At 39.4% G+C, this 15,063-nt stretch overlaps 1 protein-coding gene across 1 annotated transcript in view; it reads left to right on the top strand.

The window, feature by feature from the left end:
- The first annotated feature begins 329 nt into the window (after nucleotides 1-329).
- The window catches only part of plekha6 (pleckstrin homology domain containing, family A member 6), a 112,265-nt gene continuing 97,531 nt past the window's right edge, over nucleotides 330-15,063 (top strand). Inside the window, 1 exon segment of the mRNA XM_029430690.1 lies at nucleotides 330-624. The gene's annotated coding sequence lies outside the window, so the exon portion shown is untranslated.

The raw sequence follows: 15,063 nt of genomic DNA on the forward strand, positions 1-15,063 counted from the left end.
TATTAATTGCTTCCTTTTTTCTTCCTGTCTGTAGGCTGAATCTCTTGCTTCTCTCTCGGGGCTTTTCTTTTGTCTCTCCCTCTCCATGTTTGCCTCTAAATGTGTTTGCTTGTTCTGCTCAGGGAGGGGTTTCAACCAGCAGACAGTCCTCACGTCTTATTGGCTCTTGCCTCCTCTCTGTGTCTCTGTCACTGTAATGAAAAGGGGGAATTGAGCAGCACTGTGACGTCGCCCCCCTCCACCCATTCACTCTTGTCCTCTCTCTACCTCTTTCTCTCCTTACTTTCATCTCCTCCTCTGCTCTGTGACTGACGGTGGATGGGTGGTCATGTGATGTTATAATACCCAGGGATTTTCTGCCAGGCATGCTCTGTATGCTCCCTTCCTCCCTCCATCCATTCCTATCTGAGGTCTGAGGAGAGGTTGCCTGTTATTGTCCTGTATCCTGGAGCTTGCTCAGCTCTGCTTCCTGGAGGATCTACTGTTAGCTGATGGTGACATGGCTCTGACTTTGGGCTGGATGGAGTGTTAGTCACACACTCATCAATACACACACACGTTGGAATATATGTGCGGTTGGAAGAGACGGCAGCACGGACGTGGCAGCATTTGTACATGTGGCTGGTAAGTGGCTTGGTGTGTGTGTGTGTGTGTGTGTGTGTTTGGGTTGCTGTCGAGCTTAAGTCATTTACAATTTATAATCAGCAGTAAAGGGTGCTGTACTGTGTCTCAATGTGTTATTATAACAACACAGTGTATTCACTGTTTCACTTCTGCTGCACTTGAACATCCTCCCCTTCAGTCTGCTTTGACATTGATTTTGCAAACACTTTATCAGTTATTGATTAAATGATTAATAATGTGTTGATGTATTGATTGTGGATTTGCACCTGTGCCCCTGTGGGGTTTTTTTTGCATGCATTTTTTTTGCATTTGATCATGTGAGGTAAATGCGTTCTGTCTGTATTTACTCTATATTCAGCATTTGACATAGTTATTTGTATTTTGTGTATTTCTGCTTCATTGGGCAGAATACAGTGAGCAGCAGGATCAGACTCATATCATCTGTTTAAGGTGCTCTTCCATCATAAACACAACAACAGCAGAGACGACAGACCAACAGCGGCTGCCACCTGAGCTGGTCCCTGGCAGCTCGTCGCCTAGTGTTACTATGGCAACCACAGTCTGGACCAAAGTTATGGACTGACGGACAAACTGATTTTGCCATCCATTCAGACGGGCCCTTAGTTTTGCTAAAACATAGACATGAACAGCATGTGCCTCAAAGGTGGACTAATCAATATGGGCCTATGAACAGTGTGTATGTCACGTGAAGGTGCAGGTAGAAGAGGTACACGGCTTTGTTGTCCACAAGAACAGGATGAAGGCCTAACCTGAACCTCATTGGCTGCATGGGTGGGCTGGCACAGCGTCCTCTTTGTGTGTCCACAACAATGCACTGGGCTCAATGTTTCACTTCATTTGGGTTAACAAATAGATGCAGACCTTAAAGAGTGCACATCCAAAACATTTATAGTTTACATTTGGTTTAGATTAGATTTCTTTTTTCAAACTTGTAAAAAGAGTATATTCATATAATTTAAGTAGTGTGTGTCTAATATCTTCATCACATTATCAAAGCATCGCGTAAGCTAGTGTTGCACATGTCAGTGTGACTGTTCAGTAGCCGTGGCGACCTGAAAAGAGCATTCTGCTGTGACTGCGATGCATCACTGACGGCACACAAACAGCTTTCTACCAAGTATTTAGACTGCAGTGCTAAAAGGTGCATGATGGGAGGGGGGAGTGAGGTGGAGCCTGACTTCAGGAAGATTAACACAGAGGGGATAAAGTTGGCCTCACAATATTTAGCTTTTGATATCCCTTTATCCATCCAATTATAAATATTGACAACAATGCTAGATTTACATGGATCATAGCAGCCCTAAACCTGAAGTTACACAATGCGCAGTGCATCCTGTCTATAGTGCTGCGTTCAAGGCACGTGGCATTTAAAGTTAAAATGTTTCCAACTTGCACGAAGTTGAAATGTTCACATTATAGACTCTAGTGGGTTGTATGATTGCAGAGTTGATTGTGCCAAATATTGTGCATTAATAACTACTAATAATTACATCGAACGATGATGTGAGCCGTTCATGTTTGTAATATTTCAGGCACTTCTGTAATATCTAGCAGCAAATTGCATCTATCGATACTTTCATAGAGAGTTTGGATGTTAATGTGAACCACATTGACAAATCAGAAACTGGTAATTATGGAAGAAGATGAAATTACTATGCATTGCTAAATATTGTTGGTTTGACAGAAGACATTCCGGGAGAATCTACTGCCAGTCAAAATGTTTTAAACAATATGCAGGTAAACATAAATACTTTCAAACTGTGATCTGAATCATGTGGAAAAAGTTTTAAATTACAGTAAATTAGATAATGAAAACATTTATTTACATCACTTTAGAATCAGATTAAATCATTTTATCAGATAATCAGCTCCTGTACATTGTAAACTTTAAAATTAAAGGCTGACTGAATTAGCTTTGGAATTCTTGTCATATAAACATATCAAATGGAATGATGAATACGGGAAATATACAGTATTTCTCCTTTGGACAAAGAAACAGCCTTGACCAATCAAAGGCGAGCAGACGGGGAGAGGTTGGCAGCTTCAGTTACACACTGCTCGTTAAACAGACTTGAAGGGATTCTCCACTTCTATTAACCCTTTATCCAACACCCGCAGTCATGTTGCCAGCTGGAGCTCCTTTGCATGCATGTGGCTGTTTCTTTCTTGAGTTACACTTCTTTATTCTCTCTAATTATTTTGCAACCACAGAATAACCATAAATATGAGTGCAGAAGCAGACACAGATGAAAACAGACTGAGAGATTCTCCTGTGGGTGTGTCTGTCGTGTCATTTGGCAGAGTGCTGTGCTGAATGCCACATGGCAGCGTTAAGCTAATCCCAGCCAATTCCACTCCAATCCTCCCGGCAGAGCTGATCAGCAGCAAAGTAGGATGAGAAGGCTTTGATGCCTTCAGCCCCACTCTGTCATCAGTGTGTGTGTATGTGGACATACATGCAGAATGTGTGTGTATGTGTGTGTAAATAGGAGGAGAGAAAGCCTGAAGACGCATCCTGATGGAGAGTCTTAGTATGTACTTTGATGTATGCATGTGTGTGTGTACAGTATATATGTTTGTATATGTGTGTATATATGTGTGTGTGTGTGTGTGTGTGTGTGTGTGTGTGTGTGTGTGTGTGTTGTTTGCTGTATATGCCCAACATGCTTGATCAAGGTGCTAAAATGGATTTACCATTCCTGTATTGATAAGATACAACCCCCCCACACACTCACACACACACACACACACACACACACACACACACACACACACACACACACACACTCACACACACACACACACACACACAAACCCATAGTGAATTCATAAAGAGAAAATAACTTTAATTTGTGTCTTATTCCAGAAAGCATCAGGGATTGTTTACAAGGCCACATCATGCTGTTAGTGTGAATCGACCAACAGACATTATCTAGCCTGATGCCAACTGATGCTAAACTGCAAAACATATCTGACTCAGTCTCCTCATCTGTCCTAAAATCCTAAATGATGAATGAAAGACTAAATGTCTTTTTAATTGTTTGTATTACATATTAGGCCTGAAGTTCAACCAATGTAAAGGAACATCCCACTGACACACACACGCTGGTCTTGGTGGCATTGTAAGAACACCACAACAGTACATGCATTATTCTGTGATCCACCTTTTCTGAAGGTTGTACAGCACTAAAAATAGAACCAGGCAGTATCCTGGAGTGAACCAGAGATGTCACATCAAATTATCAATCCCTGGTCAGATTAGGAACATCTTCCTAAACACTTGCCAGGTATTTAGTTATACGTAAGGTCGGTATATTCACACATTCTGTTTTTTATTTCTTCCAGAGTAGCATTTATTGTAACACCTTTGATTGTCAAGGTGAGTGCTGTGGAAGTGGAACTACGATGCAGCGTGATATTCATACGCACAAGTTTAGCAGATTCTGTTAAATAATTGTACAACACAGTTATATTCAATTTATGAGTAGTCATAAGGTTTTATTTAGTCACAGGTCCCTTTCTCCAGGATGCCTGAGCTTGTTTTAAATATAGAACAATTAAATAATAACATTTTTAAATACATTTTGTGGTCAAATTGTATATAAAAACTAAAAATGAATAGAAATAGAAGCAATACAATCCTCTCATAATAGAAAAGGGCTACGCTGTCCTTTGACTTAAGTCCAGTGTTGTTGTAAGTAACAACTTTAGACTGACAAAAGTATCATGAATACAAAATGTCAGACCAACATCATTGAACACAGAGTTGTAAAAAGCAGTTTTCATTGGAAATGCAAGGCAATACAAATGTAAACCTCTTTCAATACCTTATGTGCTGAGGTTAGTGTGAATGTCCATCAAAACTTATATTTTCATAATGAACATTAACAAGCATGTTACTCTTGTCGTGTTTGAACGTGTCATGTTCAGAGGACACTGTGCAGCAGGCTATGAGAGAATTATGAGAGAATGATCGTCAATGGCTTGTGAGAGTTTGCAGTGAGTCAGGTTGGATTACCTGCAGCCGGAGGAAGTGAAGAGGCGATAACGACACAGCTGCCTTACACAACAACACAACGTTAATAACACTGCAGACTGTTTAAAGCCACATTCCTGATAGTAATATTAGCTAAACTAGCGAGCATTAGCTAACGTCATGGTGTTTCCTAACTCAGTTACCAGTGGTGGAAAGTAACTAAGTACATTCACTCAAGTTGTGTACTTAAGAACAAATATTGAGGTACTGTTACTTTACTTGAGTATTTCTATTTCTGTTACTTTAGACTTGTACTCCACTACATCTCAGAGGCAAACATTGTTATTTTTGCTGCACTACATTTATATGGTTTTAGTTACTAGTTACTTTGCAGGGTTAAATTAACAATACAAAATACAATTAATAAATAAATCATGACATTATTATATCAATAAGGCTTTATTGGTCCTCAGGGGAAAAGTCAAGCTACAAAGCAGTATGCTAAATATTTATAAATAAATTCAAAGGAACTAATCATATCAATAATCAAATGAATGCATTTGATAATAATTATAATCGAATAATATAATATTAATACGCAGTAAAATGTATTCGAATTTGAAAATCAATCCAGCCGAAACACTAAACGATATCTAACATCATTCTGTTGCAAGTTGATGGGGTTCATAAAGTTATCTATGAAGGATAAGACTTAAAGGTTTTGATATTGATAACATTGATAACTCTCCCTCCCCCTCCTCATTGTTTCACATCAAAACACCGGGGTTGCCAGTTTGATGCACAACCTGCATATTCAATAGAAAGTGTGAGTGTAGATAGTTAGCTTACAAACCTTAGCCAGTTAGCAAACCTTAGCTAGTTAGCAAACCTTAGCTAGTTAGCAAACCCTAGCTAGTTAGCAAACCTTAGCTGGTTAGCAAACCTTAGCTAGTTAGCAAACCTTAGCCAGTTAGCCAACCTTAGCTAGTTAGCAAACCTTAGCTAGAAACATGGCCACCTCGTGATTGTTTAGCCCTTGAAATACCTTCAACTGACACTTACTGTCAAACTCCAGCATTTTTTAGTTTGTTCTACACTAACAACTACTAAGACTCTTGATCGCTGTCGAAAGAGAAACAGGTGATGTCATTGTACTTGCCTTATTAACAACAGCACGAGCAGCAACCACATGTCAGATACCTTACGCAGAGATAAAACATTAATTTTCAACCGGAAGTTTAAAAAACAATAATTCAATCAAAATCCAAATATTTTTTTTAGGAAAATCATTACTTTTATTCTGTACCTTTTTAAAAGTTCCGTGGGTGTATTATCATTTTCAAAAAATATTATCAATAATACTTTGACACATGTGACACAACAAGCGTACCATTAGGATTAAGTGATCATCTTGAACTTTGTTCTTGAGAGCTGTGATTTGATCCTTTGAATTCTTCTTTTTCTGATAATAAAGTCAAATTATCTCTGCCATAAATCATAAAATTTAAATTTGTGATGGGTAAAAACGGTCACAGTGTATTTGATGTGAATCTTTTCCAGATTCAAAATATAAATATACAGCTACAAAAATAACATTTAAAATAATATTTTCTTAACCTAGTTACAATCAACAGTATTTAAATGAGATGGGGGATATTTGGGGATAATAAGTGACATAATAACACTAAGCTCGAACACAATCAGGTTGTTACATTGTTCTATACCTTCCAATTTCTATCACTTTGCATTTACATTGTATTGACTCACACAAGCTTTGTAGATTAAGTTTGATTTTATCTTGATGATTAAGAATAAAAGGTGGATACATTGGATTAAGGTTTAACATGCAGCATACAGTCAGTGCTCATAAATCTTAAAGCATCACATTTCCTGTAAAGCTCAGTGCTTTCTGTCTCCTTGTATTTCTCTTCATTCCATGAATTACAAATGTAAAGTTTGAGTGCAGTGGATTTGGGGGAACTTGGCCCTGCTGCTGGTTAGTGTCAGTCTGTTTCTGGAGGGAAAGAGAGGAAGAGGAAGAGCAGGAAATCACAGCTGGAATAAATGGCTGCTGTCATGGGACAGTGGATTATATATTATTTGTTGAAATATGTCATAACCTCTATGTGACAAAGATGTGTCCTGCCAGGCTGCTGGTACCCCACAGCTGAGTATGGAACGTTTGACAGACAGCTCTGGTCACAGGTCAGCTGTAAAGCACAGTTCAAATATGACATTAGAATATTACGAGACTATTCTCATCAGAAAAACCATAATACTCAACCTATGGTTACATTTATCTGACACGTACTTGAAGTTATGTGACACAATGACTGTCCTCCTATTTAGCGTGACATTGTTAAAGTACTGCACAAACTTTAGGTTTGTTTCACAGAGAGTGACTTCAACAAAGTAAATAAAAAACATTTTAAAAATAAAATGTTTTATAATTAATTCTAGGGAACTTTGTGGCATCTCTCTCCAGTCATTTATTTTATGAACAAAAACACTTTCAGTACGATCCACACAGTTGGAGAATGAAGCATTTATGTGGAGCATTTTGTGTAATTGTGGAAAAATGACGTAAATGTACAAAGTTAAAATACTGTTCTGCATGTGACAGATACTCAGATATATCGTGTTCCTTAAATTGCTAATGGCTGCCATGTGATGAGGATTAAAAGGTTAAGTACCTGATCACCACACACACACACACACACACACACACACACACACACACACACACACACACACACACACACACACACACACACACACACACACACACATACCCCTTTGCAACCATGGCAACAGCCATAATAATGGGGCAGCCCCGCTGGAGAGAAAGAAAAGCAGAGACAAAAGACAGTGTGGAGGAGGGGATGGAGGAAGAGAGTGAACACACAGGAGATATATAGTCTGATCTCCAGTGTGGTGTAGTGTAATGGAATCAATAAAGAGTGTGACGGCAGAACTTGGGGTTAGAACACTCTATGTAGTGCAGCATGAAGGACTTAAAGGGTGCCAACATATGTAACATTATTTAATAAGTACAGTTAGTGCACTCAACCTCAGGATATCAGAAATAATCAGTATTTAAACTAAATAACATAATTTAAATTACATTAAATTCACCTTAGGGCCCCACCCTTCGAAAAGAGAAAATGATATCCAATATAATTAATTCAGTCTGGATGGGGTTTATGAACAGGGAGCCTTAATAGCCGACTTTATACACACAAACCAAGTAAACAATTGCTTTATTAATTAGGATATGCGGGCGGGAGTTTATATAATACACACACCTTTAAATTCTTGTAAATACATCCTGATTCATAAATAGTTGTGTATAATGAAAAAGATTAATATATAGATACTAATAAATAGTAGATTCTGTAATACGCAGTATAGAATAATGTTTTCTCAGATTCTTCTCTGATATGTAAATCCTGATATGTTACATATCATGTTCATAATTTATGAATTTAGAATTGCATTTTCCATGAAAAAGGCAATATAATTGTTTGTGTATGTTGTCAATTATAGTTCTTAGAAAGAAAGAAAAACAGGCCAAAAAAATTGCAATCAGCGAGTCTCTAGTTTTAGTTCTAAAATGAATAAACTCAGGAACAGGACCGGTCATGGGATTGGGACGGGGATTTCTTTGTGTGCTACAGGAGAGAATAATCCCATCATGTGTCACCCTCTACCATATATACCAGATAAAGCGTTGCATGATGAGTTGGTAAAATGGATTACCTCGTGGAAAAGACAGGAGACGAAGACTTTAACATTAAACAAGGGAAGTTAATTCCATTCATCGTTCAGCAGCAGATTGGGAAGCACAAGAGAAAATACCTGAAGACAAAAAAGAAAGCATAAGACATTAATACACAATTGATACGTAAAACAAATGATAGAAAGTATAATAATGTGTCATGACTCTGGATTTGTGTTCTTGTTTAATTTTGTAGAGTTCACCTCCCTTGTGTCATGTCTTGTGTTTACTTCCTGTCTTTGTGTGGTTTCCCGCCATAGTCTGCCCCGCCCCTGATTGTTTCCACCTGTTCCCACTCACCTCTTGTATAAATTGTCCTGTCTCCCCTTGTCGTGTGTCAGTTCGTCTGGTCATATCCTTGTCATATCATGTGAAACTACCAGTGTTCCAAGAAGTGCTTTTTTTCAGTGAAGTTTGTATATCCTCCTAGTGAGCGCTTTGAGTTAAGATTCTGTTTTACTGAAGTAAAGTATTGGTTTTTTTACACTTTACATTTGTGTCCGGAGTCGTGCGTTTGAGACACAGGGAGTCTTCCTTCCCTGTGTCTGAGGCGTAACATAATGTGCATAATTATGCTATCATATAATTTGGCCTAATGAAAGGGGTCAAAGGGTAAAAAACACAAAACAAGTCTTTCAGCTTTATTTAAAATGTTCTTCTCTGTCAATGGAGCCACATTGTTCAATGTCAGTTGCGCAAACTGTACTCTAACTAAATCCTCCTGCTTTGGTCTTTATTTGATACATTTTCTTTTATCCAGTGTCACTGAGCTAGACAGAAGTCCTTTCCCATTTGTACATCCTTAATTCCTTCCCTCGCGTCCTCTCCTTGCCTCTAAGTCCTGCCCACGAGGTGCGAGGAAGAGACATGAGGAGAGAGGCATTTAACAAAATCAGACATTCTTTCCTCGGAGCTGTCGTTTAAAATTAAATTCAAAATTAAATATGCCGCGTGACACAGCTGCATCAGCTGTCCTCTGTTTAATTACAGTGCTTTATTATTATAGCGCTGGATTCTATGATCTCTGCAGATCAATTTATTGACCTATATTTACTTTTAATTCTATTTAAAAGGTGGCGTAATGTGACAAGAATGTAGGCTACAGATATCACACATGCACACACACACACACACACAGACACGCACGTATATAATTTAGTCTTTATATATTTTATTGTATGAAGCACTACAACAGTTTGATGAAAAGAAGCCTGCTACACAATTAAAGACTGACATGTTGTATATGAATGAGTGATATATATATATATATGGTACACACAGCTGCCTCAGTTTTGCTTCATGCACAGACGTTAGCAGCTGTTTGCACATGTAAACATCCTTATAGCAGTTGAATTAAAAATGTATGTAATATCCAGGTGAAATGTAGTTAGAACATCACTATACAAGAGCAGTTGATCATCCTAAATAACTACAACTTATGAATACAAAAGGAACAGTTACATTTGTAGAGTCCTGCCATGGTCTGAGGTTAGAAGTCCCAAGGAACTACATCAGGATGCTGTTTGTCGATTTTAGCTCAGCTTTTAACACCATCATACCTGACATACTAGTGGAAAAACTGTCAAGCCTAGGTTTCCCCCCCCCCATCATATGCGCCTGGATAAACAGTTTTCTAACAGACCGTCCTCAGACAGTGAGAATAGGCCCTTATTGCTCCTCCACCCGCACCCTCAGCACTGGCTCCCCACAGGGCTGCGTGCTGAGCCCTCTACTCTACACACTCTACACACACGACTGCTCTCCCATTCACCCCTCCAACTCCATTATAAAGTTTGCAGATGACACCACTGTGGTCGGCCAAATATATAAGGGAGATGACGAGTCGGCATACAGAGACGAGATCCTGAAGCTGTCTGCGTGGTGTTCAGCTAACAACCTATATCTGAACACAAGCAAAACAAAAGAAATCATCATTGACTTCAGAAAACACCATCCAGAACCCGCCCCCCTTCACCTCAATGGAGAGAGAGTGGAGAGGGTGCCCACCTTTAAGTTCCTGGGGGTTCAAATTTCGGAGAGCCTCAGCTGGACAGCACACACCACTGCAGCAGACAAGAAGGCCCAGCAGCGACTACACTTCCTGAGGGTGCTACGGAGGAACAGACTGAACAAGAAGCTGCTGGTGTCCTTCTACCGGGCGACCATCGAGAGCGTGCTGTCATACTCCATCTCTGTGTGGTATGCTGGATGTTCAGCTGACAAGAAAGCCCTGCAAAGAGTGATTAGGATGGCAGAGAAAACCGTTGGCTGCCCCCTGCTCTCTCTGGAACACATCTCCACCTCCCGCTGCCTCAGCAGAGCAAACACAATAATAAAGGACATCTCTCACCCAGGTCACAGACTGTTCTCTCTCCTGCCTTCTGGGAGAAGATACTGGAGCTTCAAATCACGGACAAACAGACTAAAAAACAGCTTCTACCCCTGGGCCGTCAGGCTGCTTAACCACCACACCTAATGCAATAACCATAACCATCTTCACACATATACACACTCTGAATGCACTTTTAAAAAGTATAACAATTTTTATATCAATATTTTTAATCAATATTTTTAACTATGTATTCCCCGTATGATTGCTTATGTTGTCTGTCCTACTGCCGTGTTTTTAATGTTATGTATGTCTTTGTATTTTTTGCACACTGAGACAGAGTGGCACTCTGAATCTCATTGTACTTTTTGTATAATGACAATAAAAGGCTTTAACTTTAACTTTAACTTGTACAATTTTGGGGTATTTGTAATTTCCATTTCCTGCTACTTTAGACTTCTAGAGGCAATTATTCAATATCTACAAATATTTAACTTTAGTTAATTTGATAATTCAGATACTGATTAATAATACATAAAATACATACCTTTATTGATCCCTTGGTGAAATTCGGAAGCTAGCCAGATGTATATTTAATAAAATAAAGCTCATCCTTTACCAGCTGCAACAGTATAAATAATGTATATTAATATAATATGATATCATTTATGACATATAATATTATATTATATGTCATTTATGACATATAATATAATATTATAATGTATATTATTACTTTACCTTTAAGTACATTTTGACGCAAATACTTTTGTACTTTTACTTGAGTAACATTTTGAATGCAGGACTTTACTTGTAACAGATTATTTCCACACTGTGGTATTACTACTTTTACTTAAGTCAAAGATGTGATTGGTTAGTCCACCACTATATATGAATGAATACAGGTCACCCAGGTGTTGTGGGGACAAACAGACACACACTCTCACACATTTGCACCCTGTGTGAGAGACTTGGCCTTCTGCCTTACATTGGTCTTTAAGCAAGTTATCATCAATTTCCTTCACATATATGTTCACATTCATCCTGTTATCATTGTTAAACGAGAACCTACAGTCCATCTTTATCTTTCCGGATTGTTGGTTCAGGTTATTTTTCCTGCATCAAAATCAGCACGTTGAATCAAAACTTCTAATACTTCCTGTATTGTTAAACATCACATATTTATCAGTGAACATCTTGATGTTCTCTGAATTGACCCCAGATGACTGCACCCTGGAACGTGGGACATTGCTCGGTCTGTGCCATGTAGTGCAAAGGTCCGTCCTGACACTTAACATTCCTTTGGCGTCCTCACGCAGGCCTGTTTCTCGACACAGGGGTCATGTCAACAGAAAGTTTAAGGTCACTTAATCAAATGTTCTGCGGAGGGGCATGGAGTTCTGATCATCACGATACAATAGTACACTGCCAGGCTTTCAGCTGGAACTGTATGGTGCATCACAGTGTATGCTTGGACCCACCAGAGAGGCCTCAGGTGGAGGAATGGACCGACGAAAGTGGCATTGCAACACTAGATGATTGTGTTGTACATATTACTCTTCATATTCCCGACAGTAAATGAGTTCTTCATCATTATTTCATTCACTTTGTGATAATTAGCAACGAGGAATGTTCACACATTGTGTCCTTAATGAATGGGAGGCTGTGCCCATGCAGCTGCTGTGTTTGGATTCTTTTATTCACTGCGACAGAGCGAAGAACACAGTGAGCTGAACGTTTGCAGCGGGGAATGGCTTTGATAGCTGTCTCTGTGAAGGAGAACATTACAGGACTGTTCTTGCTTGCTTGACGTTGCCCTCAATATCAACATGTCAAAAATATCCACGTCCATCTCCACCAGAGCAGTGATGTGTTCTCAAACCTTAAAGCCGGTGCTTGTGGATGACAACAGAAGGCAGGTCCTTGCTTTGGAAATCAAGTTGGTTGACTACAGAAAAGCTGTTCCTTCATGTTATGATGCAGGCTGTCTATCAGCTTTGATCCTTTGAGCTTTGAGGTCCTGCTCTGAGTCTGCACATACTGTCAATCAATACATTTAGAGACAGAGCTACTATTTCCAGATGTGTTGGAGCTTTGGCATTGGAAACATGATTACACACACAGTTATGATGGTCGCTGGTTTGAATGTGAACACAAATAAAAGTAGCATATTAAATTGTACAGTTGGTGTCTCTGTGATTAATCCCCTCTCCCTCTCATACCTACATGCATAGGTACAAATATAATGCTAACATTCTCCCTGGAAGCCAATATCTAGAATGCATTGTTATGTTTTATAATAATAATAATATAATATATGCATAATGCATCAGATGAGATTCTTTATACCCATAGTCTGGATGAGGAGGGCTTGTGTGTATGCAGGATAAAAGTATCAACACTGGAAGAAATGCTATTAGAGCTGTGTGTTTCACTGTTCACTGTATCAATTTGTTAATTTTATTTTATCTTCCCCTGTTCTAGTGCTATTTAAATTCGTAAAGCAATGACAGTATATATACATTTATGAATCCATCAAATCAAAGAATAAAACAGAGTGAGAATTAAAATACTGTATACTTTGAATTCATATATACAGAATAGGCAATACATACAAATAGTATTCATTAATTTTCCTACTGGATTATGAAAGACGGTGTGTGTGTGTGTGTGTTGAGCAGATGTGAGTGCAGGAGGCGTTCAGCTGTGACAGACGGCCATTACTGACACTGGGAAGAATCACACAAAGAGACGAAGACCATTAACAAGTCCCTGAGGAGAGGAGAGAGAGGGAGCCGCAGGAGGAAGGGAGACAACGCCTCCATGTTGTCTCCATAATTATCCCTTCAGTATTCACACATAACAACTGCTTATGTCTGGTTAAAGTTGGTGAAAGATCCTGGCATTGTTAAAAAGACCCAAAATGTTTTCATGTCTGTGTCCGGATGCAAACTCTCAAGAATGAAATCCGTCCACCACCGCCTTTCAATTCACTCCATAAAGACGCACGACCTCCTGAATGAATGATGATGTATTTACACTCTGTAATCGCCTGTAATTGTCAGTAGTGGAGTCCACCTTTCCTGCATGCTATCTAAATGACCTTCACACCACAGTGAATGAACAGAAAACAAAAAATGCTTGTTCTTCAACATTACAATAATATATCATTGATAGAAGACTCCATGAGTCCTGCTCACAGCATGATGGGAAAAGGTAGCTCGGTTGATACATTTTGATAATTTCCAATGGAACTCTGGGACATGTAATATAAAAATAATAATAATAATAATAATAATAATAATAATAATAATAATAATAATAATAAGCTTTATTTGTATAGCACCTTTCATACAAGAATTGCAGCCCAAAGTGCTTCACAGCAAAAAACATAACAATTAGTACAAGGACAGAGTAAGAGCATTTACGGTACAATAATCACAGTGTAGATGTAAATGAGTTTGAAGTACCGTTATAAAAATAACCAAATTAAAATAGCAGATAAAACAGCAGATAAAATAGCAGATACAATTGCAGAATTAAAATAATATAATATAGCAGAGCAGCAATATAATCAGCCATCCCTGTGGAGGTTGGGGGCATTGAACCTGAGTGGGCGATGTTCAAAACCTCTATTGCTGAAGCTGCGGTGATGAGCTGTGGTCTCAAGGTCTTAGGTGCCTCAAGGGGCGGTAACCCTCGAACACCGTGGTGGACCCCGGTGGTCAGGGAAGCCGTCCGACTGAAGAAGGAGTCCTTCCGGGTTATGTTATCCGGGAGGACTCCGGAAACAGTTGCAGGGTATCGAAGGACTAGAAGGGCTGCAGCTTCTGCCGTGTCAGAGGCAAAGCAGCGGGTGTGGGAGAAGTTCGGAGAAGCTATGGAGAAGGACTTTCGGTCGGCACCAAGGTGCTTCTGGAAAACCATCCGGCACCTCAGGAGGGGGAAGCGAGGAACCATCCAAGCTGTGTAGGGAAACAATCAGACAAGCAGCAACTAGGGCAAACAAGGAAGTCTACCCTATGTGTGTGTGTGTGTGTGTGTGTGTGTGTGTGTGTGTGTGTGTGTGTGTGTGTGTGTGTGTGTGTGTGTGTGTGTGTGTGTGTGTCAGCAACAGCACAGTGAAGACAGTGTTGGAGCAGATTTGCTTATGTGCCTCTTTGCAGCTGCTCAACAAATCTGCAGTGTCATTAGGTCTACTGAGCGCCCTCAGCCGTCAGCCTCCCACCACCATGGTTATATAACCCTTGATGCTGTTTCATACTTCAGTCTGCTTCAGAATGCAGATGTTCCTCTTTTATCAGCTGGGAGAGGTCTAATCCACTGCAACAGCTA

Source organism: Cottoperca gobio, chromosome 5 (assembly GCF_900634415.1).
Source record: "Cottoperca gobio chromosome 5, fCotGob3.1, whole genome shotgun sequence".
Classification (NCBI taxonomy): domain Eukaryota; kingdom Metazoa; phylum Chordata; class Actinopteri; order Perciformes; family Bovichtidae; genus Cottoperca; species Cottoperca gobio.